The following is a 19,754-nucleotide window of genomic DNA, read 5'->3' on the forward strand; positions in this document are numbered from 1 at the left end:
CTAATTTAACAAATGAATTAGTAATCCACAACACTTTATATGTTCAATTTCAAATAATACATACTTGTAGTACTATAATTCCATTGACTGTTTATTAAATGGTAAATCTTACAAATTGGTAACAAAAATAAAAATCAATCATACTATTACAATTATTAGAATAATTATTAGAAGACTTAATGGAACATTAAGTTACTTTTTAACTAGTTTCTTTTTTATTCTTATTCTGTAGTAAACAGTGAGATCAGAATATAATTTCTTTAAAAAAATACCACTGTTTCCTGACTTCTTAATGTACTTCTTAATGATCACAGCTTAGCTATCATCAGATGTCCTCCTCTTAGAGTGACAGGGTGCAAGTGTCAGTGTTTGAAGTTGGGAATCCTCCTCATGAACTATCCTCCCTGCTGCCTGGAACTAGCCTATGGTTGCCATAGAGGCCATGAACTCCCAAAGATTCCTACTGAGAGTTGGGAAAACTCAAACACCAGTCACTATATTTGAGCTCTTCTTTGCCTTGGAGCAATTGATGTGTGATCTAAAGATGGAGAACATTGTCTCAAATGCTTTGTCACAATCAGTTCAGTTCCAGATCCAAATTAATCACAACCTGAGACTACCAGGGAGTGACACTAATTTAGATGGACTGTTCCAGGTGCTTTGATCCAGATGGATTCCAACAGGTACTTAGGGATTTTCTCAGTAACCTGACAAGATGTTAATGGTCTGGATTTACCATTTTGTTTATTTACCTTATTGTATTTTTTATTTTATTGTATTTGTATATTGTGAGCCTTTTATGTGAATCTGGAATCAGGCAGTACAAAAGGAAGGGAGGGAGGGAGGGAGGGAGGGAGGAGCACCTGGTTGAATGTTAGAGTTGGGAGGTGACTAGAATACTTATGTGATTGCCCTTGAGCAGCCACTCTCAGTTCACCCATCCCAGGTTGCTCCTTAGTTCATCAAGGTGCTCCAGGAGATTAAATAACAGAATAGATGCCTGAAGTGCCAATGGAAGGCGGCAGAAAATGAACTTGACTAAATACAGGTAAGAGTTTGTGTTTGAGCCTATACTTAGTGGATGACAAAACATCTGTATTACTCCATCTTATTACATCAGCAGGTTATTACCAGGAACAGTGTTTAGGCAAACTGCTTCCTGTTAGGGATAGATGAACAGGAAGATCCTCTAATGGGCCACTGTGATATGTTTACACATTTTGCTGATAAAGTTCCTCGAAGTCCCTTGAATCTCAATTGTTCATGGATTAGGATTATGTAAAACGTACTAACTGGATGACCCAACAGAAGGGCCTGGTTGAGGAGCAAGATAACTTTAGACCTAACCAATCAACCTTTGATCAATGTATCATCCTGAATCACTTGGCAGAAAAACACTCTAGCCATCTACAAGAAACTCTCTTTTCTGCCTTTATTGATCTGAAGATGGATTTTGATTCAAATCTGAGAGAGAGGCTATAAAGGAAATTCACAGATCACCAATTACTCCAGCTGATCATGACAATGTATGAGAACACCAAGATGCAGATCAAATGTGATGCCATTGGACTTTCTGCACCAATCCCTGCTCTAAAGGGAGTCAAACAAGATTATATCCTCATCTCCTACTATTATACTGACTGCATAATACAAATGTTTGCAGAATGCAAGCCCCATTTTTCAATTCTAGATAATAATCCTATATCAATCTTACTTTATGCTAAAGTCATTATTTTCTCCCAGATTCAAAGTGGCCTTTGAGGGAGTCTCTGGACTATAGTGATGTTTTGCCAGAATGAAAATGAGAATTTTTTTAAAAAGTGGTTTTATTTATGAAGTAGAATGCCAACTGCCACAATTGGAAAATCAATGGCATTCAAATTGAACAGATTAAGATTTTTAAATATCTAGGAGTCTATCTGCAATCTATGACTACTTGGAAGCAACAAACTCAAGAAACCACAGCCCATGCCCAGAAGGCTTTCAGTTCTCGAACACAACTCCACATCTATAAATATATAAAGGATTTTGAAACAATTTAGTCAAAATGTAGCAAAATTATGGTTGGTGTTCCTTGATCCATGTGAAAATCTGCAATTTGGGGAGTGGAACTGGAATGTGTTTCTGAGAGAAACTGCTGTCTGAAATGTTTGCTAAAACTAATAATCTGGGATGGATTCTTGGTTCAACCAATTCTTGCTAATAAGTTTATCTTTTCCTGAAAAAAAAAGTATAACTGTAGATTTATCTCATACTGGCCTCCCAACAAAATTCCTATTAACACTTAGACCAAAGAAAGTCATGATAGAAGTCAAACAATAAGTCCTTGATTTGGATCTACAGAACAACATATCCAAAGTCTCAATTCATTACTACAGAGGCCTCTGTAGCAGACATTTCATTATACCTAATATCTTCTATCATTCTCTATTCCACGCAAGAAGGCATTTTCATTAACACTTTATCCTCCAGCATGTAAGAAGGAAGTCTTAATAATATCCCATGCCCAGAGCATCTCTGTCCACATTTGATAAGGCCATAAAGACAGCTCCACATATCTTGTTGTGCTGCCCTTCATATCTATTGACATTCAGAGTTAATAGTTCCTTCCTTACTACATGCACTGGTTACCTTGAAATTTAAGTTGTGTACCTTCTACTACTGGACTGATCTTCTGAACTTTCTATGAAAGTTCCCAGATTCTGTTCAGTTGCAACCATCATTAGTAGACTATGGGTTTGAATTATGCTTAAGCTTGGATGGTCTAACTACATATGCCTTCCATAGAAGACTGCCAGCATTTAACTTAGTCTTCTAATAAGCTAATTTCTCATCTTGTTTTATCAGCTTTTACTATAGTATTTCCTTCTTTGTAACTTGTACATACATACATATATATTATACACATGTGTGTATGTACCTATGATTTATATTTAAAGGCCCAAAATAAATTACAATAGGCTGATAAAACAAGATGAATGAAAACAAGATGAATATATGGAATGTGATTTGACATTTATTTCAGCTTGTGAGCTCTGATGAAACAAACAGGGTGCTCTCTACCACCTGCAGCAGACACTGCCTGCATCCTGGCTCCTTTAGCTGGCTTGGGGATGTCCGAGTAGCTGGACCTGAGAAATGATCTAAGCGGTTCTACCTCTTGAGGATAAATTGTGGCACCTTTTGAAGAGATCTTCCCTGGATTCAATTATATTGGACAACTATAATCCTGGTGAGAAGGGAGCAAAACTTCAGTTCCAGAGGGCACTACAGGAAAATTATCTGGACCTCTTTCAGTCAGAGTTCAGTCCTGGGCATGGAATGGAGACAATCTCATTTTATGGGATCTTGATGGGGGGAGTGTGCCTTCCCTGGTTTTACTAGATCTTTAAGTTGTACTTTATACCACTGATCATGGTATCCTTCTGTGCTGGCTGCAAGATCTGGGAGCTGGGAAAACTGTTTTACAGTAGTTCTGTTCATTCCTAAGCAAACATTATCAATCATTAAGAGAGGGATCAGCAAGTAGTTGCTCCCTTGTTGGGTTCTCCAGGATCTAGTTCTCTCACCTCTACTCTTTAATATCTATATGAAACTGCTGGGACAGGTACATCTGAACCTTGAGAAGAACTGGAGATGCCATTAAAGTCTTGACTCAGTGTCTGTAGATTGTGGGGGACTGCTTGGCATGAAACTGGTTGGTCCTGAACCCTAACAAGACAAAGCTATTGTTTGTCCAGAAAGCATTTGGCTATCTGCTCTGCTTTTAACTCTGGATGAGGTGGCACTCCCCTAAGGAGCAAGTCCGTGACTAGAGAGTCCTCTTGGGCTCACAAGAATTGCTCGGTTCACAGGTGGAAGCTATGGCCTTAGGGAATTTTGCCCAGGTTTGGGTGGTGTAAGAGCTGCCATCCTATCTTGAAAGGGAGACCCTGGCAGCAGTACAATGTAAGGGTGGGGAGGCTCCTTGAAGATTACCTAATCCAATTTCTTCTACAGGGGCTTCTGTGTTATCATTTGTTTCTATGTATATTGGAGGTAAGGGGATGCGGTGGCACAGCGGCTTAATGACACTGAAAGTTGCCGGCCAGAAATGGTCGACACTTCAGCAGTTCGAGCCCAGCTCCGCGCGGCAGTGAGCTCCTGTCTCATCCCCAGCTTTTGCTAACCCAGCAGCTCAAAAGAGTAGATAAATGGGTACTCTCACCGCAGTGGGAGGAAAAACGCTGGCGGCGCCTTGCATGGGAGACGGGATCAGTTGCCGGTAATGCAGAAGCTGCGTATGCCCAAAAAAGACATGAAGCAATGGAAATCCCGCCTCCTGCGCTCACCAGCTGGGTTCCGCTCTAGGAAGGAGGCAATAGCAAACCACTTCCGAAACACCTTGCCATGAAAACTGCAGGGACTCATCCAGGCAGTCACCGCAGAATTGGTCACGATTGAGTGCGGATAAATACATATATATATTGGGGATGATAATCTGCTTATAATTTCTATTATTTTATTATCCAATGTTACTGCTTGTTATTTTATTGATTTTATGAACTGAATTTTACTGTCGTTTTGGTTTTATTTGTATTGTAAACCACCCTGAGTTTGATTCAGCAGTATATAAAGATAATAAATATATTATGTGGCAAAGATATTCCAAGGAATATTTGTACATGTCTTAAATGTAATAGGTTCCTTCAAAAAATATAGAAGAATCTCAGAAATATAAAGTTTGAAGGAATTTGGAGTTCATTTAGTACAATTCCCTTACCAATGCAGGAATCCATTACTATAGCATCTCTGACCAATAAACATCCAGTGTCTCTTTAAACCCCACCAATGAATAAAAGTCTACTGCTACCTAATGCAATTTGTCCACATTGCTGAACAACTCTTAACCATTGGAAGATTATGCACTGTTGTTTGAAAGTATGCATAAACACAGAAGGAACAGACAGCTCTGTAATCTTCAAAACCACTAACCTATGATTATTTATAGCAACCAGAATGACCACTTTATTAAGAATACTTTTTCTATTATACTTGATATGTGGGATACATATGTCAGCCCTTCAAGGTAGACCAGACTAGGGAATCAATGCTATGTAGGTCAGTACTACTTTTATTGCAAAGCTATAGGAACAGAATCTTGCAAGTCTGAATATACTTCCCCCTTCCCTTTCCTTCTTTTTGTGTGAACAAGGGAGGGGCTTGTCTGAGAAGTTTACTCACATTACTTACTTGATCTGGGCTCAAGCTATGTTTATATGACCACTGCCTTGGTAGCTGCTTTTCCTCCTGTCCTTCAAGGCTATTCCCTCTTCCTTCTGCATATGGGGTTAGAACCATATTTTCTTAGGTATGCACAATTCCTCCATAATACCTATTGGTTATGTTAACAGATACACAAATATATAATATCTTAAATACCTGTATTAACATAATGTATTATTTATTGCATGTACAGTGGTACCTCTACTTACGAACGCCCCTACATACAAAAATTTCGAGATACGACCAGCTCCGGCACCAAAATTTACCTCTACTTACGAACTTGCCTCGACTTACGAACTGGATCCGCGGCCATTTTCCCTGCTGCCACGCGGTCACGGCTTCCTGTGGGCGAGATCGCGGTAGCAAGGAGACGTTTGGTGAGGCTTGTGGTGTGTTTTGTGGCATATGGAAGGTTTTGGAAGGTGTTTGGTGTGCTTGTCAGCATGGCTCCAAAGAAAATGCAGAGCAGGCTTGGCAAGAATAAGGCTTTGAAGAAAAAAGTGACGATCCAACTTAAGGAGGACATTATAGAAAAGCACGATCGTGGTATTCGTGTGACTGATCTGGCCTCAGAGTACAAGATGGCAAAGTCGACCATCTCGACTATTCTGAAGAATAAAGATGCCATCAGAGGAGCTGATGTGGCAAAAGGAGTGACAATCTTAACGAGGAAGAGGACACAAGTGGTGGAAGAGGTGGAAAAGCTGTTGTTGGTGTGGCTGAATGAGAAACAGCTGGCAGGTGATAGTGTGAGTGAAGCTATCATCTGTGAAAAAGCCAGGAAGCTGCACAGTGATTTACTGTGGGAAAACCCCTCTACCAGCGTAGCAAGTGAGGAATTTAAAGCCAGCAGAGGCTGGTTTGAGAAATTCCGAAAGAGAAGTGGCATCCACAGTGTGGCAAGACATGGTGAGGCTTCCAGTTCTGACAAGGCTGCTGCAGAAGCCTACCAGAAAGACTTTGAGGACTTCATGAAGGCGGAAGGATACGTCGCTCAGCAAGTGTTCAACTGCGATGAGACAGGGCTCTTCTGGAAGAAGATGCCAAACAGAACTTACATCACATGGGAGGAAAAGGCACTGCCAGGGCACAAGCCCATGAAGGACAGATTGACCCTTTTGCTGTGTGCGAACGCAAGCAGCAACCTGAAGATTAAGCCGCTGCTCATGTATCATTCCCAGACCCCTCGTGCGTTCAGGGACCACAATGTGAACAAGGCCAGACTGCCAGTCATGTGGAGGCCCAATGCGAGAGCATGGGCCACAAGGCAGTTGTTCATGGAATGGCTACATGAGGTGTTCGCACCCAGCGTTAAAAAATACCTGTCTGAGAACCAGCTGCCTGAAAGGTGCCTTCTCCTGATGGACAATGCCCCGGCACACCCTCCAGCCTTGGTGGATGACATGGACACCGAGTATGATTTCATAAAGGTCAAGTTCCTCCCCCCCAACACGACACCTCTTCTGCAGCCCATGGACCAGCAAGTGATCTGCAACTTTAAGAAGCTCTACACCAAGGCGCTCTTCACCAGGTGTTTCAATGTCACTGAGGAAACATCCTTGACTCTGAAAGAGTTTTGGAAGAAACATTTCAATGTCCTCCACTGCATCAGCCTCACTGACAAGCCTGGGGAGATGTCACCTGCCGGACCTTAAACTCAGCCTGGAGGAAACTGTGGCCAGAATGTGTCGCTGAACGTGAGTTTGAAGGGTCTGATCCAGAGGTAGTGGAGGAGATTGTGTCCATGGGCAAGAGCATGGGTCTGGTTGTGGATGATGCGGACATAGAGGAGCTTGTTGAGGACCATAAGGAGGAGCTGACCACAGAAGAACTTGCTCAGCTCCAGAGTGAGCAACAGAAAGCACTTGGCGAGGAGCATTCCACTGAGGAAGAGGAGGAGAGGGAGGAGGTGAGCAGTGATGCGATAAAATCCATCATGGCGAAATGGAATGAGTGCCAGGATTTCATTGAGAAGCACCGCCCCAACAGAACTGTGACAACCAGAGCATTGAACATGATGAACGACAACGTGTTCTCTCATTTCCGGAGGATTATGCAGTGCAGGAAAAAACAACTGACTTTAGACAGGTTTTTCCCCAGAACTGAGCCTGCAGCTAAGAGGCAAAGAAGAGAGGAAACCCCTGAAGATCTCTCCTCTCCTCCAAACAATAACTGCCTCCCCACCCCATTCTCCCTCATACAGTACTGTGCTTTTTTTCATGTTTTTGTGGTTTCAAAATAAAATGCATATGTTTCAGAACTGTTTAACCATATGTATTTACATTGAACCTTATGGGGGAAATGTGCCTCAACTTGCGACCAAATTCGGAGGGCGGGTTAGCCGTATTTACACTGAACCTTATGGGGATATTTGCCTCATGGTGCGACCAAATTCGGAGGGCGGAATGGATTAACCGTATTTACATTGAACCTTATGGGAAAATTTACCTCAACTTGCGATCAACTCGACTTGCGACCAGAGTCATGGAACGGATTAAATTCGTAAGTAGAAGTACCACTGTATATCTGCTTTTTCTTACAGATGTCCTCTCTAGTAATCACCCTGCATGGTAGGTTAAACTAAATGGGTCAGAATAATTCAGTGAGCTCCATGGTCAAATATCCGTGGGCATCCATGGTCCAAGTTCAATATTTTACCCAGCATACTACTTCAAATAATTATACAGATGTTTATTTTCCACTCTCCGTGTTAAAAGTGTTCAGCTCTGAACATTAATCCAATATCCAAATCATGCTAACTATGAAATGGTTGTTTTTATGAAACAACCCTATGAAACTCTTGTTTTTAGCTCAGAAATGGAGAGGAGGGAAGGAATCTTTGAGGTGTTTTATGCACTTCAGAAGTACAGTACAGTTATTAGAGACAGGATTCTAAATCTTCCACTCTTAGCAGAGGTACAGAGACTGTGGCAAGTAGAACTTTTGGTGACTAGTCAAAGGAGTTTAAAATTGATCTTAATAAAGTTTATTAAAAAAAGACATTTTCATTAAATTGAAAAATGTTCTAATACAAGAGATAATATGTAGCTCAGGGTTGAACTGTCAAGTCCTTGGTGCTCTCTGAGCTTGGTTGTTTGCTTGCAGATGTTTCATTACCCAACTAGGTAACATCATCAGTGTGAGTGAGTGTGGGGTTTGCTCCCTCCACTCCCTTGCCAGTGTTGGTGGAGGTGTGGTTTTCTCCTTGGTAGTTCCTTGATTGTTTTCTGCTTGATTGTTTGTCTAGTGTTAATCCCTGCTTATCTTTTTGTTGTCTCTTTTGAATGGTGTGTCTATTACAACCACAGGGCATCCCCATAGCACACAAACCAACTAAAGCCCTCCAAAACATCTTAAGTAAACCAAAAGACCCAGTAGCCCAAGAAGAAAAAACAGGAGTTAACTACAACATATAGTACAACATACAGTAACAGCCACTATGTAGGACAGACAGGCAGAAGACTAGCAGAGCACATCCATGAACACTAACTAGCAGTCAGAAGACATGATGAAAGCTCCTTAATTGCACAACACATGGACAGACTCACCCACAGTTTCAACTAGGGAACTGTCAGCATTCTAGACCAAGCTAAATCCAAAAACACTAGGGAATTCCTGGAAGCTTGGCATTCAGACAAAAAAGCCATCAACAGACACATAGAAATAAACCATATTTAGACACCATTCAAAAGAGACAACAAAAAGCTAAGAAGGAAACAAAAAAAGAGCAGAACGCATCCCCTCCAGCAGGCAACACCCAGATAAGCAGGGATTAACAACAGACAATCAAGCAGAAAACAATACCTCAATCAAGGAACTGCCAAGGAGAAAACCAGGACCCCTACCAAGACTGGCAGAGCAAGCTACTATATATAAACAGGGAGCAAACCCCACACTCACTCGCACTGATGATGTTATCTAGTTGGGTAATGAAACATCTGCAAGCAAACAACCAAGCTCAGAGAGCACCAAGGACTCCAAAGAACATGTTTCCTAGTAAGTACACTTTGGATTACAGCCTACGCCATTCCTAACATAAGTGCTTAATTAAAAATTTCAACAATCAGGGCACTTCCACAGCATAGTGTTTCCAATTTCTCACCAACAAGTGTGAAGCCAGCCTGTGATTGCCTGCCTTTTTGCTGGCCTCAAAACACAGAGAACATCATGAGCCAATCAATGTTATTCCTCCAGCTAGCCAGTAGGAGAGCACAAAAACTATTCAGCCAGATTCTGACCCTTCCTACTACTTGTCCAAAAATAATAGCTGCCAGGCTGTCATTCCTTTACTTTGTTGCACTGAGAAGGCTTATTATTGAGAGGTATGCTGCAAATTTTGCAACTACTGTAGCCCAATATTGTTGCATGTCATCGTATAAAAGGGGAGGGGAGAAAAGAAAAAATACCTTCAAACAGACACCAACAATAGGATTCTAAAGGTTACTTAAGGGAGAGAAAGGTATGACACAATCCAGATCCACTTACCTCTTACCCAACTCCACAGGAAAGAAAAGGAATTGCTAGCTCCCATCCCATCCTCAAGAATTTGCTTGAAAAAAACATCACAATGTATCCTGGCACTTTGCACATTGGATATATAAGAGAAATGAAAAACACCTGCTTCCTTTCCTGGGCTATTGTACTTTAAGGTAACATTTTTCAAAGTGTTCCATGAGAACTTAATGGGGTTCCATGAGAACTTAATGGGGTTCCATGAAAGACTAAAGGCAAAAAACCCCACCTGTCAAACGCAGACAACTTTCTATCATTAGAACTTTGCTTACTGATCAAGGGTACCAAGGCATTTTTTTTTAAACTTAACAGGTTCTGCAGCCTGAAAAAGTTTGAAAATCCCTGCCTTAAAGAACAGTTACTGTACAAGGATTTGCACACAGTCAAAACAGCTCATGTGAGCTGCATTTTAAAGTGGAATCGGTAAGACAATATGCATTTGCTGAATCATACACACACACAATCTGAATGCATGTTGAGTGAGACTTGGAAGCCACCAAACCACCTTTCTCTTTTAAGATCCTGTGAACAGTGCCTTACTTCAGCTGAAGCCCAGAAGCCAAATGAGTCCCACCAATGGGAAAACAGGCCACCCACAAGTTCTCCAAAGCAAAAAAGATTACTTCTTTTGGTGCAATTTTGGATATGCCACCATTGAACCAGAAATAAGCCAGCTCAGCTGCTGAACGCAGGCAACAGGGTAAGATCTGAAGCTCATCCTGGGGTGGTGCAAAGACCTTGTGTGGAAGTGCTCTCACCCAGAAAATGACTTAAAGACATCTACACTGCTGAAGCGAAGCAGAAACAGTAAGACAGACATTTTTTCTTTTCTTTTTTTACTAGCCCTGGCCCTAAGCCTTAACAACAGCTTGACACACAGCTTTCCTTGTTCTTGCCTATCTCAATGTCAAGAATAACGTCATACACTTATTTTCTATTTATAGGCCACTTTTAAAATCACAGCAATAGAACTACCCAAAAAAATGGCAACCCAAAGAGAAATAAGCAGTATTTCACAAGTTCACACAATGTACATATCACTTTTGCTTCCAATTTTTTCTTACAACCCTGTGGAATGGGATGGGCTGAGGGAATGGCTAACCTAAAGTTACCTAGCGAGTTCCATGGCTGAGGGTCAGTTGTATCTGGGTCCCCCTACTCTTACTTCAACACTTTAATCGCCAGGGGAAAAAATCAAATACAATGAAAGAAAGGCTTTTGTTTATTTAACAAAAGAGATTTATGTCCAATGTATGTGACAAAGGTGAACCTTTTAAGCAAAGACCCAGATTTATAATATTTGTTTAGATGGAAGAAGACGAGTGAATGAAACTGGCCAAGCAATATAAGTTTATATTTTGCAAAATTTTAAAACAAACTGCCTGAATCCAAAATGATAGTAGGCATTAAATAACTTTAAAGCAGAGCTCTACAAATCAAAATCCAATTTTTAATAACTAATATATGTATTAAACTACAAGTTAAAAATAGCTGAAAACACTATTTTTAAAAAGATAAATATTGCCCAGTAGGTATATACATACAAGTGTGGGTGTAAGAGTTAACTTTCTCAATGAGTTATTTACATTTACTGGGCTGCTTGTAAAAGTAATGTTTCACATACATACAAAGCATTCCAGTACAGTTCACAATGTTATTGGTCTTTTTCAAAAGCATATTTTAGTCCCCACCTCTCACAACTGTTAACATTAATTGTAATGAGTTGTAGAGGTGGGGGAGGGAAGAGATCTACAAAGCATGCAGGAATCACACTGACAGCTTGCTAATCAAGGACAAGTGTTTATAGGCCTGAAATTTTAATGTCATTTGTAGTCAGTTGCTAGGGAAAAAATTATTTACCATCTGCTCCCCCCCCTTCATCAGAAAGGAAAAAAACCCTAAATTAAACAGAATTGTTTAACAGAACAACTTAAAAGAATGTACTAAAATATAGAATTTGACATTTTAAAATATATTTTTCAATGTAAATTAACAATATAGACTGATTTTTGAAAGTTGCAGGATACCTGGATAGTATTCAAGATAAATGTACTTGGATAGTACACTCATTCTGGCCGATGACTTTCTAGTTGAAATAAAGTTCATGTAGAATTTAGAATTTTAAAAATCTCTACATTAAATCAGGAGAACTAATGTTTACAGTTACCATCAAACCTAGAGTTCAGATTATTATATCCAGTTCAAAATATTAGCTTGAACTAGTATTATTAATAATTAATAAGATTCATATCAAAATGTTAGCATTCAAAGCAAAAAATGCCAACAGCAGTCTTAATTCAATGTGTTCACGTTTCAGAAAGAGCTATGTATGTTATACATAATTTAACCTCTGATTCCAAATTCTTTTTTTCTTTCTCAAGAAAGGTGCAAAAGTGAGAGGAAGAAATAGAATCTGTTCCCATAAAAACCTAATTTTACAAACTACAGGACACTTATACAGTGAACTATTTTATGTGAAACAGTAAGAATTCCTAAACATAATAATTAAAATAGTGATTTAGACAAATAAGATGAATTTCTCAGCTGTATTTGCAGCACAGATAGAAATATATTGGGCAACAAAATATGATTGTTGTATGAAAACTCAATGTTCCCACATTCCCTGATTCCTACAAGAAATCAGGCAGTTCACTCTCTTGTTTTCAATAAGAAAAATTATACCTTTCCATTTAGTTAGCTATGATTGGCAAGTAAGTTTCTTTCATCTTGCAAAGCTTGGTACACGGCTGAATCTATCCTGCTTCTTCATTTTAACCTCAAGCAGAGAAAATTCCTGTTTACCCTGTTTATATTTCTTTTTTACGTTTTTAATAAAAACAATTCAATTAAAAATATTTCCCCCAACTTAGCTAAAATAGTTTACTATTAATTATTTCTCTTTTCAGCTCATCTAACATAAGTACACTGTGATAATTTGCAAAGCCCTCTCCACCTCAAGTTATTGGTCAATCAGTATGTTGAGTGTATCAGTCCCCAATACCATAAACATCCCGTCCTGGATTCTGCCTTTAGTGTACAGGATATGTGGATAATCAAAATCAACCCTAGGGAAAGTTAATATAAATCTCGCTTGTAGTAACCTTTATTTGTAAAAATTAAGAAGAGAATAAGAAAATCTGCATTTGCATTTCTGTGACATATAGTAATAATTTAGTCCTGTGAGAACCAACACTTCCATGATACCTCACTTGGCATCCTTCAGGCTCCATATCCCACCTGATTTTTTAAAAAGTGTTTTAATTAAAAAATGAAATTGAAAGCTGGCAAAGGTTCTTATAAGAACCTTTCTTATTCTTCTCTGTTTAAAAGGTTACCTCTGAGCTCCATATAAGACTTCTAGGCATTTGTAGAGCAGAAACATAAAGAGTGGTTGCACCCATGTATTCGTATGGAAATGTGTCCATCTGCCCATAGAAAAGGAATAAAAAACAGACAGTAGGAAGCATCTGGGGAGGAGGTTATTAGAAAAAGATAGTTGACCAGTTTGTTTTTGACCCATTTAGCTATAGTGGGTGTTCTGTAGTCAGTTAGGTGCATTATGACAGCCATTTTGTGAATAGAAAAGCCTCCCCCCCAACAGCCATTTTGTGAGAGTTCCCTTGACATGCTCACAACATTCCAGATGTGCCCACCAGTCCCCCAAATTATCAGCTTCAGTCATATGCAACAATTCTTAATATACACTTTCCTTCTGGAGCTTTATTTTGTATAGATTTTTGATAAAAGAACAACATACACTAGATAAAGCTATGAACTGCCTGCTGTCCTGACACAATAGATTTGGACTGCTGAATCTCACTCTTTCAGGCACAAAGAAATCTGTGGCAATTTCTTTTATATTACCAGCTCTTGAGGGTGCATACACACAACTAGCCTGCAAAGGGCTAGGCCAATTATGCACAAGCTTTATAAGTAGCTACAATCCACCCAAATGATAGCATTACATGCAATTTGCTGCACAGCCAATTAAGAATAAACACTACAAAAAAGAAATTCTAATGTAACAAATATTAATGAAATACCATCCAAACATGCAAATTAACCATAATAGCACAAATATAACCATAGTCTGTTACATTCATAGACTGAAGACTGAATTCAAATTATAAATGTTTATTCCTTAAATAGTTCAGTAGTTAACAATAAAACACATAAGAGGCATACCCATAATGATGATCTCCTCATCTGAACATATATCTAAATGTATCTCATGTTTATACCTAAGGCCATAAAACAGTTTTTTCTAATACAAATGTCATGTAAATAAAACTATAAGAGTATAAATAGAATTAAGTCAAAGTGTAAACCAGTTCCTTCAGGTTTTATCAGTTCTTAATTTATTTAAATAATGTTTACAAAAATAAGATGCTCTGCTGTACTGTAATTTTTTAGCAACTTGCAGAAACTTAAGCAATATTCAGACAATGTTATGTACTGTACAGTTGTTAAACAGAGATATTCAAAAGAATTACAGATGAAAGTTATGAAACATTATAAGGAAATACTTCTATTGAAATAGAATTGAAGGGAGAAACCAATGTGGTTGTCTTCTACAGACCTTGATGGGTTTGTTTTTTTTTTCATAGAAAGTCTAGCATCACCTGCTACAGCACCCAGCTTCTATTTACCGTCTAGATATGTAGAGGGGCTGCAGCCATTCTCTTTCCAGGCACCCATGTTGCCAAGCTAACACTTGATACAGTATTGGATTACATAAAGTTCTATTCCTTTTATGAGCTGCTTATAAGGGCTGTTTATATATGTGTGAATGTACTCTAAACACATCATCCCTTTTTTTTCTCTTAGCATTTTCAACATCCATCTTTAAATTTGCTACTAAAAAAGCATATTTAAAAATGCCATAGAGCATCTATGAAAAGAAGCTAAATAAAATAAAATAAAGTTAAAGCAGCCATAATATATTTTGGGACTTAATGAATTCTGGAGATAATGCAGACCCAGCTAACCCCTGAATGTCTACAAGAATCAAAGGAATCTTGTGAACTTCAGTAATTCTTGCCACTCCAGCCCTCTTTCTCATCCACACTACACTATCCCTTACATTCCTTAGTTTCTTACAGGGTATTTTATGTTATCGTATCAATTCTACCTGCATCGAAAGCAAATACATCATCCGCTACTCCTTCAGTAAGCTTACTTTCCTAAGTATAGTTTTTTTTTTCCCCCTCTGATTAATCTTCTACTAAAGTTTCTGGTTTTTTTCTGGGCCTCCTTCCTGTTGCTTACATTGACTGCCCACCCACCCTTTTGTACCCAAATCCATAACATTCAAGTTCCAGTACTTCCCTTCAGCCCCCACTAATTTCCATGCCTATCAACTCTCTTTGGAAAACAACAACATCTCAGCAGTTGAAATAGTGGCTGGAGTGGGAGAAAGGGGGCAATCAACAGCCTTTACAGCCACACACTATTTACAATTAAACTGAATTTAAATGGATCATAGAACATAACTGGAAGGAAACTGTGGCTTTATATTCCAAACTGAAAATGTAATTCTACACAAGTAAGTCCCATATTAATTCTGCACTGCAAATCTTTTCTCTGTAAATGATGGTTGCAAAGATGGATGTTCCTGTATTGTCCACCAGTTGTCAGACTGAGAAATACTTAGAGGGATCAGTTTGAATGAGTATGTCAGTTTGGATCCAACATTACTCACCCAGGATGACACTAGTATGTTGAAAATAGCAGAGGTTTTCCTATGGGTGCCATCCATAGCAAATGTTCCTAGTGCAATTGCCCCTCTGAGGAAACCTCTTTCCTCCAGCATTGCAATCCTTATCCAAATAATACCTATCCCCTGACTGTTAGAGAGAAAAAGAATAACAGGAGATCAACTATATCTCTCCAACATTTCAGCTCCTTCACTACTGTGAACCCAATTCTGGAACATACTATTCATGGATATTTGGAAACATGCTAGCCTCTAGAGTTTCTATATTAAATTATTATACAGAAAAGTCTAATAAGTAAACCCAACTAGGAATAAAAAAGTGAAATAGCCAGGGAAGTTCTGAGTGGGAAGTTAAACTTGCAAAAGTACGTTTAGAAAAGGAACAGACAAAGTGTGGTCAGGTAATGTTGAAGTCCACGTCTGATTAGCCTTAGACATCATGGCCAATGGTTGGGGTGATAGAATAGCAATCCAACATCTAGAAGGCCACATATTTCTCTATTTTTTAAATCCATGTTCTATGCTTTGAGTCTTCCTTTTGCATTATAACAATACTTAACTGTATAAGCAAGCATGGAATTTGATACTGTAATAGAAAAATATTTTTAAATGAGTACGACAGCATAATTGAAAAGCAATAAACTGAAATAGTATAACTTATTTTTGCAATTGTATCGTATCACACATTAGCTGAAGTATTTGTTTAAATGTTTAAGGATACCTATTATGTTTCTATTATTACTAACTTTTTTCATGATTAGTACAGTGGTACCTCGAGTTACAAACACCCCTCCTTACGAATTTTTCAAGATACAACCAGCTCCGGCCCCAAAAATTTACCTCTACTTGCGAACTCCGCCTTGAGTAACGAACCAGATCCGCAGCCATTTTCCCTGCTGCCACGCGGTCGCGGCTTCCTGTGGGCGAGATCGCGGTAGCAAGGAGACGTTTGGTGAGGGTTGTGGTGTGTTTTGTGGCGTTTGGAAGGTTTTTGTGGCATTTGGAAGGTTTTTGAGGTTTAAAAATAAAATGCATATGTTTCAGAACTGTTCAGCCGTATTTACATTGAACCTTATGGGGGAAATTTACCTTGGGGTGCGACCAAATTTGGAGGGCGGATTAGCCGTATTTACATTGAACCTTATGGGGAAATTTGCCTCGTGGTGCGACCAAATTCGGAGGGCGGAACGGATTAACCGTATTTACATTGAACCTTATGGGAAAATTTACCTCGAGTTGCAACCAACTCGAGTTGCAACCAGAGTCACGGAATGGATTAAGTTCGTAACTAGAGGTACCACTGTACTATGTAAAACTTTATAGATAGCTAACATTTAAAAATACACATTGTATTATTAGAAATATAGTGTTTCCACATTCTGCACTTTAACTATTCACCCTACATATTCTTCATAAGTGGGGAAGCATGAGATTCTCATTTTTCTAATTCAAATTTAAAATTTTAGTTCATAAGTACTATTAATGTACATTAGTTTAACATGAATTTTAATTTGTTTTAGAGAGTGAAAAGAGAGGAAATTTTGTTTTTCCACACTGAAATGGGTTTACTGTGACCAAAAGAAGGAACCAGATTTCACAAAAGGCTTAGAAGCAAAACCAAAAAGAATCAGAGATGCTTGATTTTACACCTTCACTATTATTTTCCATACACTGTACTTTAACAAAGAAATTAGTTTAGAGTAAAGACTTAGCTCCACCCCCTTTTCCATTAACAATGTGGGTGGGAAAGAAAAAAGCAAAACTTTAAATAAAGTAAGCAAAGGAGCTTTGCTTCCTTTTGAAAAGATCAGTGAGCCAATACATTCTGAAACAATAGGAACTTTAAACTTAACAGACAGTACAGTATTTATATATGCAGGTGGCTATAGATTCTGTTTATGTTGCAGTTTGCCATTATAAGATCATGCCCATCTATCAAAGCAACTAGTTCATTTCTCAAAAAAAAAAATCACTTCATTTCTTTTCCTGTATATTGAAGAAATGTTTTCATTATAGATATGTAACTTAGATATTAAAGAAAAGAGTCCATTATATCGACATAACTACATCAGAAATTATGTTTAGATGAAAAGGCAGTATTAACAATGATTTCAACAGCATAGTTGCTGTATAACAAACAGCATTTGAAAATGAATTGTTATAAAAGCTCAATCCATGTTTAAAGGCCAAGAATTCCCAATTGCATTAACTCTAGGGACATATAAGTTCTATCACCTGGTCTCCCCAAACCCTGCTATTTATATGAGCATGCTAATAACAAAGTTCAAATCATATAATACATTCTAAAAACCATTTTAAGGTACTTAAGCTGAAATATAGAGAATGAAACATTACTGGAGTTAGTGAGTACAATGCTCTGAAAAAAAGAAGCTACGAACGTCTTACTTGATATTGACCATGTAAGACTCTAACTTGCAAACAAAGAACTACAGTGCACACAGCTAAGCAATACCAACATGAACCCTTTCTATTGCCTATCACTATTCCAGCTTTTTTCCATACTGTTTATGCTAACACCTCCAACAATGTGATATTCCTCTTATTAAACAACTGCTAATTTGGCTACAGTTATTTCTTCCAACTCTTTTGCTGCTCTCTAGCCACAAATGGCAATAGCTATGAACAGGCACATAACTGTGTTTTAGCATTCAGCAACTATGCTGTACCTACCCCAGTTGTTAATTTAGTTCTTAATCTCCTTAAAGTGCCTTCTTCCAGAGTCCTGCAAGTTTAATTTCCACCAGTTTCCAGTTCACTCCTCCCTCCCTTTTTCTGCCTGAGCCCTCAAGCTATCCTATCTAACCCTACGGGTTTAATATATTCCCACTAACTGTACACCACAGCATAGCCTGTGTTTACCAAAGCAGAGTAAAGTCTGTCTCAGACCTTCAAAAGTCAGTTGTTAGCCAATATCTTTGCGTGATCAGGCAAATCCTGTCACAACTATCCACCTTTTCACTTGGGAGGGTTGACTGCTGTCTTCTGCCCCGCTCCCTCTAAGAGAGGCCAGTGCTTCCCCCCTCCTCAGTGGGCACAACCTTCCTTATCCCCTTCGGAGGGGCTGAAGGAAGGAAGGTTCTTCCCACCCCCTATTCTTTAGGGGTCAAGACCTCTTCCCCTCTACCGGCCTGCCCAAACGCGTGAGCGAGATTCCCTCCAAATCAGAAGGTGGGGCTTAAATCAGCACAGCCCTCATGTCCCCAATGTGGAATCTGAGCTTCAAAGGGGTGGAGCCCCCTCAAACCTTCCACGACAATTGGGGGGTAGAGTCTCCCCAACCAGCTACAACCACGCGTGAAACACCCCATTCTGTCCCAGGAAGGGCTCTCCTACTTCCCCCTATTTAAGGTCTAAACCCCAAGGGGGTAAAGCCCCCGCCCCCCCTCCGGCCCCTTTATTTACCGCCATCATCAGCACGCGCGAGCTGTCACCAAGCGCGAGACACCCCAACCGGTACACGACACGCCCCCCCGCCCGCCATTGGCTGCCAACTTCTCTCCGCCCCTTATTGCCATTGGATAAGACGCACGCCAAACATTATTTCCTCCCCACCCTCGGTATGTGGCGCTTTCACTATTCAGCTATCTCATTTACGCCGTCTGCGCACGAAGGCTGTCGAGAGTTTTCCGGGACGATTCTTTTCTTCTTAACGTCATATACGTAACAGGAAAGAGCGGGAACCAGTCTCTGATTTACGCGAGTGACGCGCTGGAGGATATACGTTCTTTTCAAGAATCAAAAAGATTCTGTTCATCTCGTTTGCCCTAACTGCTTCACTCAAAGGAACGCACGCTCCTTTTCTACTGCAGGAATTGCTTATTGGTGGCATTGGCGGAATCTGGCAAATCCTAGCCCCATTCCCCAAACTCGAAGCTTAGGACAAGAGGGTTTCTCAAAAGTGGAGCCGGGGAATACATTTAGCTCCACCCAGGAACTGTGACATCCTTCAACTTGTGAATCGCGGGGGGAGGAAGCGGGGTGAAGTTTGGTTGAGTCGCAGGAGGGTAAATAAGGATGTTTCCGAGACAAAGGGACTCTTAAAGTCGCAGTGACCCATTTCGTTAGTACTCCGCTCGGCCACCTCTCTGGAGCTCCGCGGAGGGCTTTGCCAGCTCAGACGTTCCAGGCAGCGCAGACTGTGCTTGAAACGGGTGTAGAGACACCGTGTGCATGCGTGCGCGTGGCTTGTTCAGGCCCAGGGAGTGTAGAAGTCTGCCGAATATCAGCTCCTCGACGACGG

General features: G+C 39.7%; 1 protein-coding gene across 2 annotated transcripts in view; it reads right to left on the minus strand.

Annotated features, from left to right (window-relative positions):
* Positions 1–18,960, minus strand: part of USP49 (ubiquitin specific peptidase 49) — a 64,834-nt gene extending 45,874 nt beyond the window's left edge. For both annotated transcript variants that reach the window (XM_088153342.1, XM_088153343.1), the window contains exon 1: positions 18,917–18,960. The gene's annotated coding sequence lies outside the window, so the exon portion shown is untranslated. The remainder of the gene's footprint in view (positions 1–18,916) is intronic.
* Positions 18,961–19,754: the final 794 nt, after the last annotated feature.

This window comes from Python bivittatus, unplaced genomic scaffold (assembly GCF_059951505.1).
Source record: "Python bivittatus isolate LINGU-HERP-01145 unplaced genomic scaffold, Pbiv_v1 ctg000700_np1212, whole genome shotgun sequence".
NCBI classification, from domain to species: Eukaryota; Metazoa; Chordata; class Lepidosauria; order Squamata; family Pythonidae; genus Python; species Python bivittatus.